General features: G+C 42.5%; 1 non-coding gene across 1 annotated transcript; it reads left to right on the top strand.

The window, feature by feature from the left end:
• The first annotated feature begins 10,946 nt into the window (after positions 1-10,946).
• trnar-ccg (transfer RNA arginine (anticodon CCG)) lies at positions 10,947-11,019 on the top strand. Its single transcript has one exon. It is a non-coding gene; the product is annotated as a tRNA-Arg (tRNA).
• Positions 11,020-11,165: the final 146 nt, after the last annotated feature.

Genomic DNA, 11,165 nt, shown 5'->3' on the forward strand with positions numbered 1-11,165 from the left:
GCCAGAACGGTCTGTAGTTATTGGGAATGAAACGTGAATTTGCTGGAAAATCTCAACCAGGGTTTATGACCATTCCTGATAACCCTCGAGAAGGTGGTGTAATGTAACGACTGTAATCTTTATTGTGAAGATGACCCCACAACGCTGTTGGTAGCAATGGCAATGTCTGGGACATAATGATGGTAATAACATTGGATCTTTGCTTGTTGGTTGAGCTAATCAATACTGGCTACCTCAGTAACATCATCCACAAACAGGTTGGCTCCCATATGTACACCGCTGTTCAAGAGTTTAAAGTTCAATTCCGGCCACGTTCTGTAAGGAGTCTATACATCCTCCCCGTGGAATGTGTGAACTTCCCCCAGGTTCTTTGGTTACCTCCCTCAGTCCAAAGATGATCCGTGTTGGTTAATTGGTCATTGTAAGTCGACCCATGATGAGGTGAGGGTTAAGGGGCAACTCCGCACTATCGCTAAATAAGTTTGGTGGTGTACACTCCTCTCCACACAGCACCCTGTGGACAGAAATTGGGTGCAACGAAATACTGGGTTGACAAAAACCATTATGATGGTGTAGATTCAGTTATGCACCATGTGTTGATCATAGAACACGTACAATACATGATGTAGGTACCTTTTAACCTACTCTGAGATCAATCTTACCCTCCCCTCCCACATAGCCCTCCATTTTTCTTTTATCCATGTACCTATGTCTCTTAAATATCCCTAATGTATCTGCCTCAACCACCACCCCAACTGCTCATTCCACAAACTCTTTGTGTTTTAAAGAAAGTCCCCCTTACACTTTCCTACAATAGACAATAGGTGCAGGAGTAGGCCATTCGGCCCTTCAAGCCAGCACCGCCATTCAATGTGATCATGGCTGATCATCCACAATCAGTAACCTGTTCCTGCCTTCTCCCCATATCCCTTGACTCCGCTATCTTTATGAGCTCTATCTAACTCTTTTTTGAAAGTATCCGGAGAATTGACCTCCACTGCCTTCTGAGGCAGAGCATTCCCTAGATCCACAACTCTCTGGGTGAAAAAGTTTTTCCACAACTCTGTTCTAAATGGCCTACCCCTTATTCTTAAACTGTGGCTAAACACCATAAAATTACGTCCCCTCATATTAGCCATTTCCACACTGGGAAAAGTCTATCTATGCCTCTTATGATCGTATACACCTCTATCAAGTCATCTCTCATCCTCCTTCACTTTCAAGGGAAAATCCCTATCTCACTCAACCCATCCTCCTAAGACATCCTCTTTAATCCAAGAAACATCCTGTCAAATCCCTCTGCACTCTCTCCACAACTTCCACATCCTTCCTATGATGAGGGGACCAGAACTGAGTCAGAATCAAAATCAGGTTTAATATCACTGGCATGTGTTGTGAAATTTGTTGTTCTGTTGCAACAGTACAATGCAATACATAATGATAAATTCTACAAATTACAGTAAGTATACATTAAAATATTAAATTACATAAATGGTGCAAAAAGAGAGGAAAATAACTGAAGTAGTGTTCATGGGTTCAGCGTCCATTTAGAAATCTGATGGCAGAGGGGAAGAAGCTGTTCCTGAAACATCGTGTGTTTTCAGCCTCCTGGACCTTCTCTTTGATGGTAGCAATCAGAAGAGAGCAGATCATCACTCCACCAACCATTCCGGTAGGTTACTCCTATAAAGCATGCAACCTTCAGGTGAACCAGTGTTGGTTGTCACCGAAGAGGAGATATATTTTCTAATCCATACAGACTGTGGACTCCCGTTAAGGAAGTCAAGGATTCAGTTGCAGAGGGAGGTACAGAGGCCCAGGATTTGGAGCTTGTTGATTAGAACTGAGGGTATGATTGTGTCAATAAACAGCACCCTGACGTAGGTATTGGTATTGTCCAGGTGATCCAAGGCTGAGTGCAGAGCCAGTGAGGTGGCATCTGCTGTAGAACTTTTGTGGTGATAGGCAAATTGCAGCCAGTCCAGGTCCTTGCTTAGGCATGAGTTGGTTCTAGCCATGACAAATCTCTCAAAGCACTTCATCACAGTAGATGTGAGTGCTGTTCCTTGACGTGAGTTCCACTAGGTAATAGTCATTGAGACAGCTCACCCAGCTCTTCTTGGACACTGGTATGATTATCACCCCTCTGAACACAGGAGAGAGAGATTGAACATCAGAATCAAGTTTATTATCACCGGCATGTGACATGAAATTTGTTAACTTAGCATCACCAGTTCAATGCAATACATAATATAGAAGACCAAAATAAATAAATATTCCCCTCTGCCATCCGATTCCTAAATGGACATTGAAGCTTTGGACACTACCTCACTTTTTTTTAATATACAGTATTTCTGTTTTTTGCACACTTTTAAAATCTATTCAATACACATAATTGATTTACTTGTTTATTTATTATTGTTTTATTTAATTTATTATTTTTCTCTCTCTGCTAGATTATGTATTGCATTGAACTGCTGCTGCTAAGTTAACAAATTTCACATCACATGCCAGTGATAATAAACCTGATTCTGATAAATAAGTTATAGTATACATATATTGACTAGATTAAAAATCATGCAAAACACAGAAATACTATATATTAAATAAGTAAGGTATGTCCAAGGGATAAATGTCCATTTAGGAATCGGATGGCAGAGGGGAAGAAATTGTTCCTGAATCACTGAGTGTGTGCCTTCAGGCTTCTGTACCTCCTACCTGATGGTAACAGTGAGAAAAGGGCATGCCCTGGGTGCTGGAGGTCCTTAATAATAGACACTGCCTTTCTGAGACACTGCTCCATGAAGGTGTCCTGGGTATTTTGTAGGCTAGTACCCAAGATGGAGCCAACTAAATTTATAACCCCCTGCAGCTTCTTTCAGTCCTGTGCAGTGCCCCCCTCCATACCAGACAGTGATGCAGCCTGTCAGAATGCTCTCCACAGTACAACTATAGAAGTTTTTGAGTGTATTTGTTGACATACCAAATCTCTCAAACAACTAATGAAGTATAGCCATTGTCTTGCCTTCTTTATAACTGCATCAGTATGTTGGGACCAGGTTAGATCCTCAGAGATCTTGACACCCAGCAACATGAAACTGCTCACTCTCTCCACTTCTGATCCCTCTATGAGGATTGGTATGTGTTCCTTTGTCTTACCCTTCCTGAAGTCCACAATCAGCTCTTTCATCTTACTGTCATTGAACAGTCCTGCCAGGTTTTCAGAGCCCCTCCAGGTACACCATCTGGGCATGACAAGGGTTCACCCTCTTGAAAGATGTTCTGACATTGGCCTCTGAGACAGAGATCACAAGGGCATTAGAGGCTGCCGGGATTTGCACAGGTGTAGGTTTATTCTCCCTTTCAAAGCAAGTATAAAAAGTGTTGAGCTCATCTGGGAGTGAAGCATCACAGCCTTTCATGATGTTAGTTTTGCTTTGTAGGAAGTAATGGCCCTGCCAGAACTGATGTGCATCCAATTCCATCTCTAATCTCAATTGGAATTGTTCTTTTAACCCTTAAAATAGCTTTCTGTAGGTCCTACCTGGACTTCTCGTGTAGATCTAGATCACCGGTCTTGAATGCCATAGATCCAGCCCTTAGCAGACTATGACTCTTCTGGTTCATCCATGGCTTTTGGTTGGGTATGTCTGGTATGTTCTTGAAGGCACACATTCATCCACACAGCTCCTGATAAAGTCGATGACAACTGTGGCATATTCATTCAGATTTGAAGATGAATCCCTGAATATTGTCCAGTCTACTGACTCAAAGCTGTCCTGTAAGTGCTCTTCCGCCTTCCCCGACAATTCCTTCTTGGTCTTCACCACTGATGCTGCATTCTTTAGTTTCTGCCGATAGGCTGGGAACAGAAGTACAGCCAGATGATCAGACACTCCAGTGAGGGTGTGCGATGGCACTGTAAACGCTCTTGATTTTGGGATAACGTGGTCAAGGTGTGTTGTCTCCTTTGGTTCCACATATGATATGTTGGTGGTAGTTGTTCAGAGACGACTTCAAGTTGGCCTGGTTGAAATCTCCCACAGTGTTGAGGAAGGCATCAGGGTGCCCAGCTCTGTAGCTGCTGATTACATTGTTCAGTTCCTCCAGCGCCTGCCTGACATTGGCCTGAACATAATACTCCAAGTGTGGTCTAACCAGAGTTTTATAGAGCTACAACATTACCTCAGGGCTCTTAAAGTCAATCCCCTATCTTTATCAATAACATGAAAATTGGTGATTGCATTGGTAGTGTAGAGGGTAAACACTGGCTACTAAACAATACTAACCAGTTATTGCAGGGCAATAACAGATAAAATTTAATCATGATAAATGTGAGGTGATGTATTTGATGGTCAAATAGGGGTCGGACATAGATAAGAATAGTATGGCCCAAGGAAGTATTGAAGAACAAAGGGTCCTTGGTACACAAGGTTAGCGGCACAGGTAGACAGGGTAGTGAAGAAGATATACTAGGACTGTCTTCATTAGCCAATGCATGGTTGGTGTTGGTACAACTCTGTAAAACTTTGGTGAGGCCACAGATGGAATATCATGTGGAATTCTGCTCATTATGCAGTGGGAAGGATGTGATCGCACTGGCCTGCAGTACAGAGAGCCACTAGGATTTTGCTTGGGTTGGAATATTTCAGTTGAGGGAGACTGGATAGGTTGGATATTTTTTCCTTGGAGAAAAGAGGATGGTGGGTGGTAGGAGGGAGGAGGGTGGTTGGAGACCAGATAGGGCAGGTAATAAAGAATGTTTCTCCTTAACAAGGGTGTTCAAGATCAAACAGCTTGTGTTTAAAAGTGATTTATTTAGAGGGAATCAGGCAGAGGCTGGTTGCAGTCTGAAGTGCCACTGCCTGAGAACATGTGACATTCTGTAGGAATAGAATTAGGCCATTCAGCCCATCATCTGCTCTGTCATTCCATCATTGCTGATTTAATATCCCTCTCAACCCCACTTTTCTGACTTCTCACCGTAACTTTTGACACCCAAAATAATCAAGAACCTGTCAACCTCCACTTTAAATATACACAGTGTTTTGGCCTCCACACCTGTTTGTGCCAATGAATTCCACAGATTCACCACCCTCTGACTAAAGAAATTCTTCCTCATCTCTGTTCTAAAAAGTGTTCCTTCTATTCCGAGATGATGCTTTCTGGCCCTAGACTCTCCCACTATTGGAAACATCCTCTCCACATCAACTCTGTCTTGGCCTTTCAATATTCAATAGGTTTCAGTTAGATTCCACACCCCTCCCCGCACAATTTTAATAAACTCCAGCAAATAAAGGCCTAGAACAAATAAAATGTTGTACGTTAATGGTTTAATTCCTGGGATCATTCTTATAGACTCCTGCTGGACCGTCTCCAATGCCAGCATAATCCTTTCTTACATATAAGGCCCAAGACTGCTCACAATACCCCAAGTGTGGTCTGACAGAATTCCCAGATTTCCACAATTCATGCTGTGAAGCTGACTCTCTAAGCACATAAACCTTCCAACTATTAACAGATCAGCTACTTGATGTGGTAAGTGATAGTATCAATCTGGTCTGCAAGATCCCTTGAACTAAATAACTTACCCACACTATGTAGTTAAATAACCCAATCATCTTGCACTGCAGCTCTTGAGAGATCAGTCCAGGCACTGTGGGCCAGCACTCTGTGCTCTATCGACAAAGCTGTCCGTTTTAACTTCAGACTGATTATTGCTTGCCATTCGCATTAAGAACTGAAGACTGGCTCCTGTTTACAACAAGAAGCTGAACAAAGAATATTGGTTGGAAGTTTACCTTACTCAAAAACAACCCTTTGATCTCTATGTTAGAAAGCTGAATTTGGCAAAAAAAAAGGCCCAACGTCCCTGGACAGTTACTATCCATCACCCCTACCCCCCCCCACCCCCCGCACTTGCTAAACAAAGATTTCTAACCCACTTTCTCCTTACAGTAATCAGTTTTGAGATCAGGCACAGCCACGTCTCCTCTTGGGAGCAAACTATTACTCTAACAACCATTCTAGTTGGTTACCAGTGCTAGAAAAGCTCTCCTTGATCCAATGCTTAAAGAACTCATTGAGTACTGATTTTCTTGTTAGAGTATTCACTTCCTTAATCTCAACTGCACACATTTCTCAAATCTCAAAGGATTACTGCCATTATAATTGTTCCATAAATGTGTGACAACCATGTGTTGTAAGAATTACCTCTTATAACAAGAGGCACAGAGAGATCTGTATTTACTGACAAGTACACTTATTGTTTAAACTAACAAGTACGTGAATTCATACACTAAGTACCTTGTGTGCACACCCATTAAGTATCCCTGGCTCTCCTGAACAGTCAAAGAATAGCAAAGATATGCCCGGGCAAAGGAGTTTACACTAGCCAGGCGTTCCTTGTTGTCCCGATTCACTCGCCACGTGTTTCACGCAGGGTTGCTCACGCTTGTATCTGCGATGGTTATTCTTTGGAGTTACCACTACCAGCACGCACGAAGCATCCACTTTTATATCCATTCCTTATCAATTCAAATATCGCATTCCAGTGTCATTGGCCACAGGTCATGTGTCTGATCTTTAACATCTTGTTATTGGCTCTGCTCCAAGCCAGCATCGATTTATTGCCCTCCTCCCATCAAGTGACAGTCGATAATTTATGGCTCTTTGTTCTCAATCAGCAACCAGCTCAAATCACACCAGCAAAGCACCAGCTCCAACATGCACAAACCTGCATATTATAGCCAACCAAAGAACATCTCACAAATAACTTCTTATTTGGAAATGATCTCCAGTCCAGCAGATTACCTGAAGTATCATTGTGTCTTCTGTAAAACACTGATCAAGCCCAGCATGACAAGCTCACAAAGTGGAGAATAGAGTGCCTTTACAAAATGGCAGCCTCCATCCCCAAGCACACGGCATGAACAAAGAGAATTAGTCTGTCTGCTTCCACTGTCCTTGGTTCATTCGAATTCACTGATATATAGAATGTAGTTCTTTCTGACCAACACATGGATCAATGTCCATATTATAAGTCCATATTAATCCATCTTTAAGATTTTCTTTTTCACAAACAGTTCTTGCCTTTTGTTTCATCCAAGTTTGGATCACAGTCTTTGTTGCTATCAGTTCATCAGATCAGCTAGTAATGTCTTTCATTGAGCTGAAGGTAGTTCATATCTTTTGCAGGGTGTTGCCTTGCGTTCGATGTCGTGCCTGATATTATTCGGGTATTCTGAAAATGAGTCTTGTAAACAAGTTACTGATCATGTGCTGCTGTCTACTTTTGCCTAAGGATTAATAATCTCATATTTTAGATCAGAAAAATGTAATCATCAGTTACATGATTTCAAAGTAAAATAGAAGGGGGAACATTTATATGGTAAGGAAGGGTACAGTTTTCCTATTGAGGATTCTGTCTGTACTTGTAATTCAGGGCTCCTAGAAAAAGATGTCACAATGTAGGGTTGGTTATGTCCCTCCCATGGGAATGAACACTCACTGGTGTGCTGTAGCTTGGCATTCTGATGTCAACCATAACATATGCATATTTTCCTTCCCATTTTCGTGATCTGGACTCCGGGTATAATTGTCCAGGTCTTCCTCCTTTACATTGTTAACATTAGACCTGACTGAGAATTGACACATCTTCCCAACTTTTGAAGTTTTCCCAGAGAACCTAACTGAGCAAGGACCACCAAGTCTGTTCTGTCAGAACATGGGATTTTGTTCTTGTAACATTAACTATAACACAAATGACAATGTTGGTAGGTCCAGTGATCCTACTCATTGCTTTGTAGGAATACCACAAAGTTCAAAGAGCATTTATTGTCAAAGTCTGTACACCACATACAACCTTGAGATTCATCTCCTCTCAGGCAGCAAATCTCAGGGTCGTATATGATATACACATTTTGATAAAATGCGTTTGATAACTTCACATACCTGCACAGAAATAGTAGGTAAAACAAATTCAAATATTTCTACCTTGTGATAGTATAGCGCTTTGAAGGCCTCGGAACCCCGTCACTGTTTCCGAAGAAATCACAACAAAATAGGTAAAAATGTGATCAGGAGTATAGCATTCTATATATATATATATATATATATATATATATATATATTCTATATATAGTATAGCATTCCACGGGGTAGCCATCTTTCTCCTTCTGTTAAGTCTTTACTACTGTATAATATAAAACACAAGATATAGTAAGGCAGACGTTTTGAATATAAAAGTCAAAGAATATAAGTTTGAATATAAAAGTCATAATGGTGTGATGTCATCATTAATAGCGAACAACGTAGTTGTAAAGTTTTAAGAACCATATTAGAAACATAGAAACACAGAAAACCTACAGCGCAATACAGGCCCTTCGGCCCACAAAGCTGTGCCAAACATGTCCCTACCTTAGAAATTACTAGGGTTACCCATAGCCCTCTAATTTTCTAAGCTCCATGTACCTATCCAAAGTTCTCTTAAAAGACTCTATCATATCCGCCTCCACCATTGTTGCCAGCAGCCCATTCCAGGCACTCACCCCTCTCTGCATAAAAAAACTTACCTCTGACATCTCCTCTGTACCTACTCCCCAGTACCTTAAACCTGTGTCCTCTTGTGGCAACCCTGGGAAAAAGCCTCTGACTAGCCACAGAATCAATGCCTCTCATTATAACACACAAGATATAGTAAGGCAGATGTTTTTAATATAAACGTCGAAGAATATAGAATATATTTGAATATAAAAGTCATAATGGTGTGATGTCATCATTAATAGTGAACAATATAGTTGCAAAATTTTAAGAACCATATTATATAAAAGAAGAGGTAAAAATGTTAGCCTGTGTTAGAAAGTGATGCTGAGATACACCTAGGATGCACTGGAAGATGTAACCCTGGGGTCATCAACATCGGGCATTCTCACCCAGGCGACCCAGCCAGGGTTGATCGGGCCCCACGGCTCAACCTCTTGATCCATAGCCATCCCTCTGTGACGTTCCTGGTGGCTCTTCTCTTTGCAGCTCCCCTAATTAAAAGGAGAGAGTTGGTTTTGCAACAGGGAGCAAGACCTCTACACCCCACCCCTATAGGTTCCCTCCGCCCCTGTCTCTGGCACTGATCCGCCAGCTTTCTTAACACTCTCAAACGCCTCCCCAGTCTGGTCTTCCCAAGGCACTGTCACCTGCTTTGAGGTTTCTGACAGAATGACCATGTCAGGCCTCAGGGATGATGATGTGATGAAATCAGAGCACTTTTAATTCCTCACCAAGATCGACTTTCAGTTGCCAGTCAGACGCTGTGGCAAGCAAGCCTGCTGGTGATCTGGGCTGGGGCTGAGGTTGGTCTCCAGCTTTGACAGCGGTAAATAAGTAACATCCAAATAAGTGAGTGAAAGATGTTTATCAGCTCATCTTTCCACGGGATATACTATCAGATCAGTTTTTGCAACAGACACATCCCAACCCCCCTTCAAGATGAGGCCGGAAACACGCATATCCCTATGGAATGTAAGTGATCAGGCAGGGCCAGGAGAAAGACGGGAGCGAGGATAACATGATTAGGGATGTCCCTGCTCTTCACTCTTCTAGGGTCAAGGACGAACCAGAGGAATGGGTAAAAGTTGAGTACAAGACAGGGTATAGCAAAACAGGTATACAACAGATGATAGTGCAGGTCGAGTATTGGAGTTAGCGGAGTGGAGTCACAAGGCCAAAGTCACCAAACTTCGGTCCTTGCAGGCCTCAACGTACAACAGAAGGAACACTAAAAAAATAATTCCAATGGCTAGGGGAATTGTCCATTGAAAAACTGCAAAAGAAGAATCTGTAACCCAACCTATAGTGCCAACCCACCCGGAAAAACTATTCGCTGCTGTGGAAGGTAAATTGCAACAGCCAGTAAGGTCTTGACTATTGTTACAGCACGTATCCCTGAGGTACGGTGGCGCTGATTGTCAATGAAGATGAGATAATACTGATCCGCGTAGACTGTGGTCTCCTGATGAAGAAGTTAAGCTTTCAGTTGCAGAGGGAGGTGCAAAGACCTGGGTTTTGAAGCCTGTTCATTTATACTGAAGGAATGATTCTGTTAAACGGTGAGCTGTAATTGATAAACGGCAGACTACCACATATTTTGCTGTTGTCCGAGTGCTCCAAAGCAGAGTGGAGTATTTGATGGTTCTGGGCCTGTACTGGAGTTTAGAAGAATGAGGTGGGATCTCATGGAAACCTATTGAAAGGTCTAGACAGAGTGATGTGGAGAGGATGTTTCCTATAGAGGGACGTCCATTTAGAACTGAGAAGAGGGAGAATTTCTTTAGCCAAGGGATGGTGAATCTGTGGAATTCTTCGCCACAAATTTAAGCCGGAGGTTGATGGATGGTCTCGATTATTCAGGGCGTCAAAGGTTACTGGGAGAAGGCAGGAGAATGGGGTTGAAAGGGATAATAAATCAGCCAGATAGAGCAGACTCAATGGGCCAGATCCTGTTCTTACATCTTATGGTCTTACAAGCTAATAAAGAACAAATGTGCAAAAGAAGACAAACTGTGTAAACAAAAAAATACTGAGAACATGAGCTATCCTGTCCTTGACAGTGTGTCGATGGCAGTTCTTCATGTAAATGTGCTGAATGGTGCATTATTTGTTTAGTTTTCATACGAATCTGTGGTATTTTTATGACTTTGCTTTGTTTTATTGCCACAAAACGATAAATTTCACATCACAAGACAGTGATGATAAACCTGACTTCGACGCTTTTCTTTTATAAATACAAATAAGTCTACATGCAGTATGCACACCATCTGTTAAATATTATTTGCTCAGGGCGATACATTTCCTTAGAATATGATTTATCGTTCAATTCCTTTAACTTTGAAGAGTAATGCTTTCGCACTTCCAGTCTAAGTAAGTCGCTGGCGATACCGAGAACTCGTGGTGACCCAGTGGCCTAATGGATAAGGCATCAGCCTCCGGAGCTGGGGATTGTGGGTTCGAGTCCCATCTGGGTCGCTCGCCGGCACCTTTTTGCGCCGCCTGCCCCGGAATCTGCCGCAATCTGGGGCTCCGCGGTAACTCGGCAAGCGGCCGTGCCGCCACCCCCGTCCACCGCCGGGTGACCGTGGATGAGCGCCCTCGTCAACACGGGAGACCGGCGT

The sequence above is a fragment of the Hemitrygon akajei genome, chromosome 22, assembly GCF_048418815.1.
Source record: "Hemitrygon akajei chromosome 22, sHemAka1.3, whole genome shotgun sequence".
Lineage (NCBI taxonomy): Eukaryota > Metazoa > Chordata > Chondrichthyes > Myliobatiformes > Dasyatidae > Hemitrygon > Hemitrygon akajei.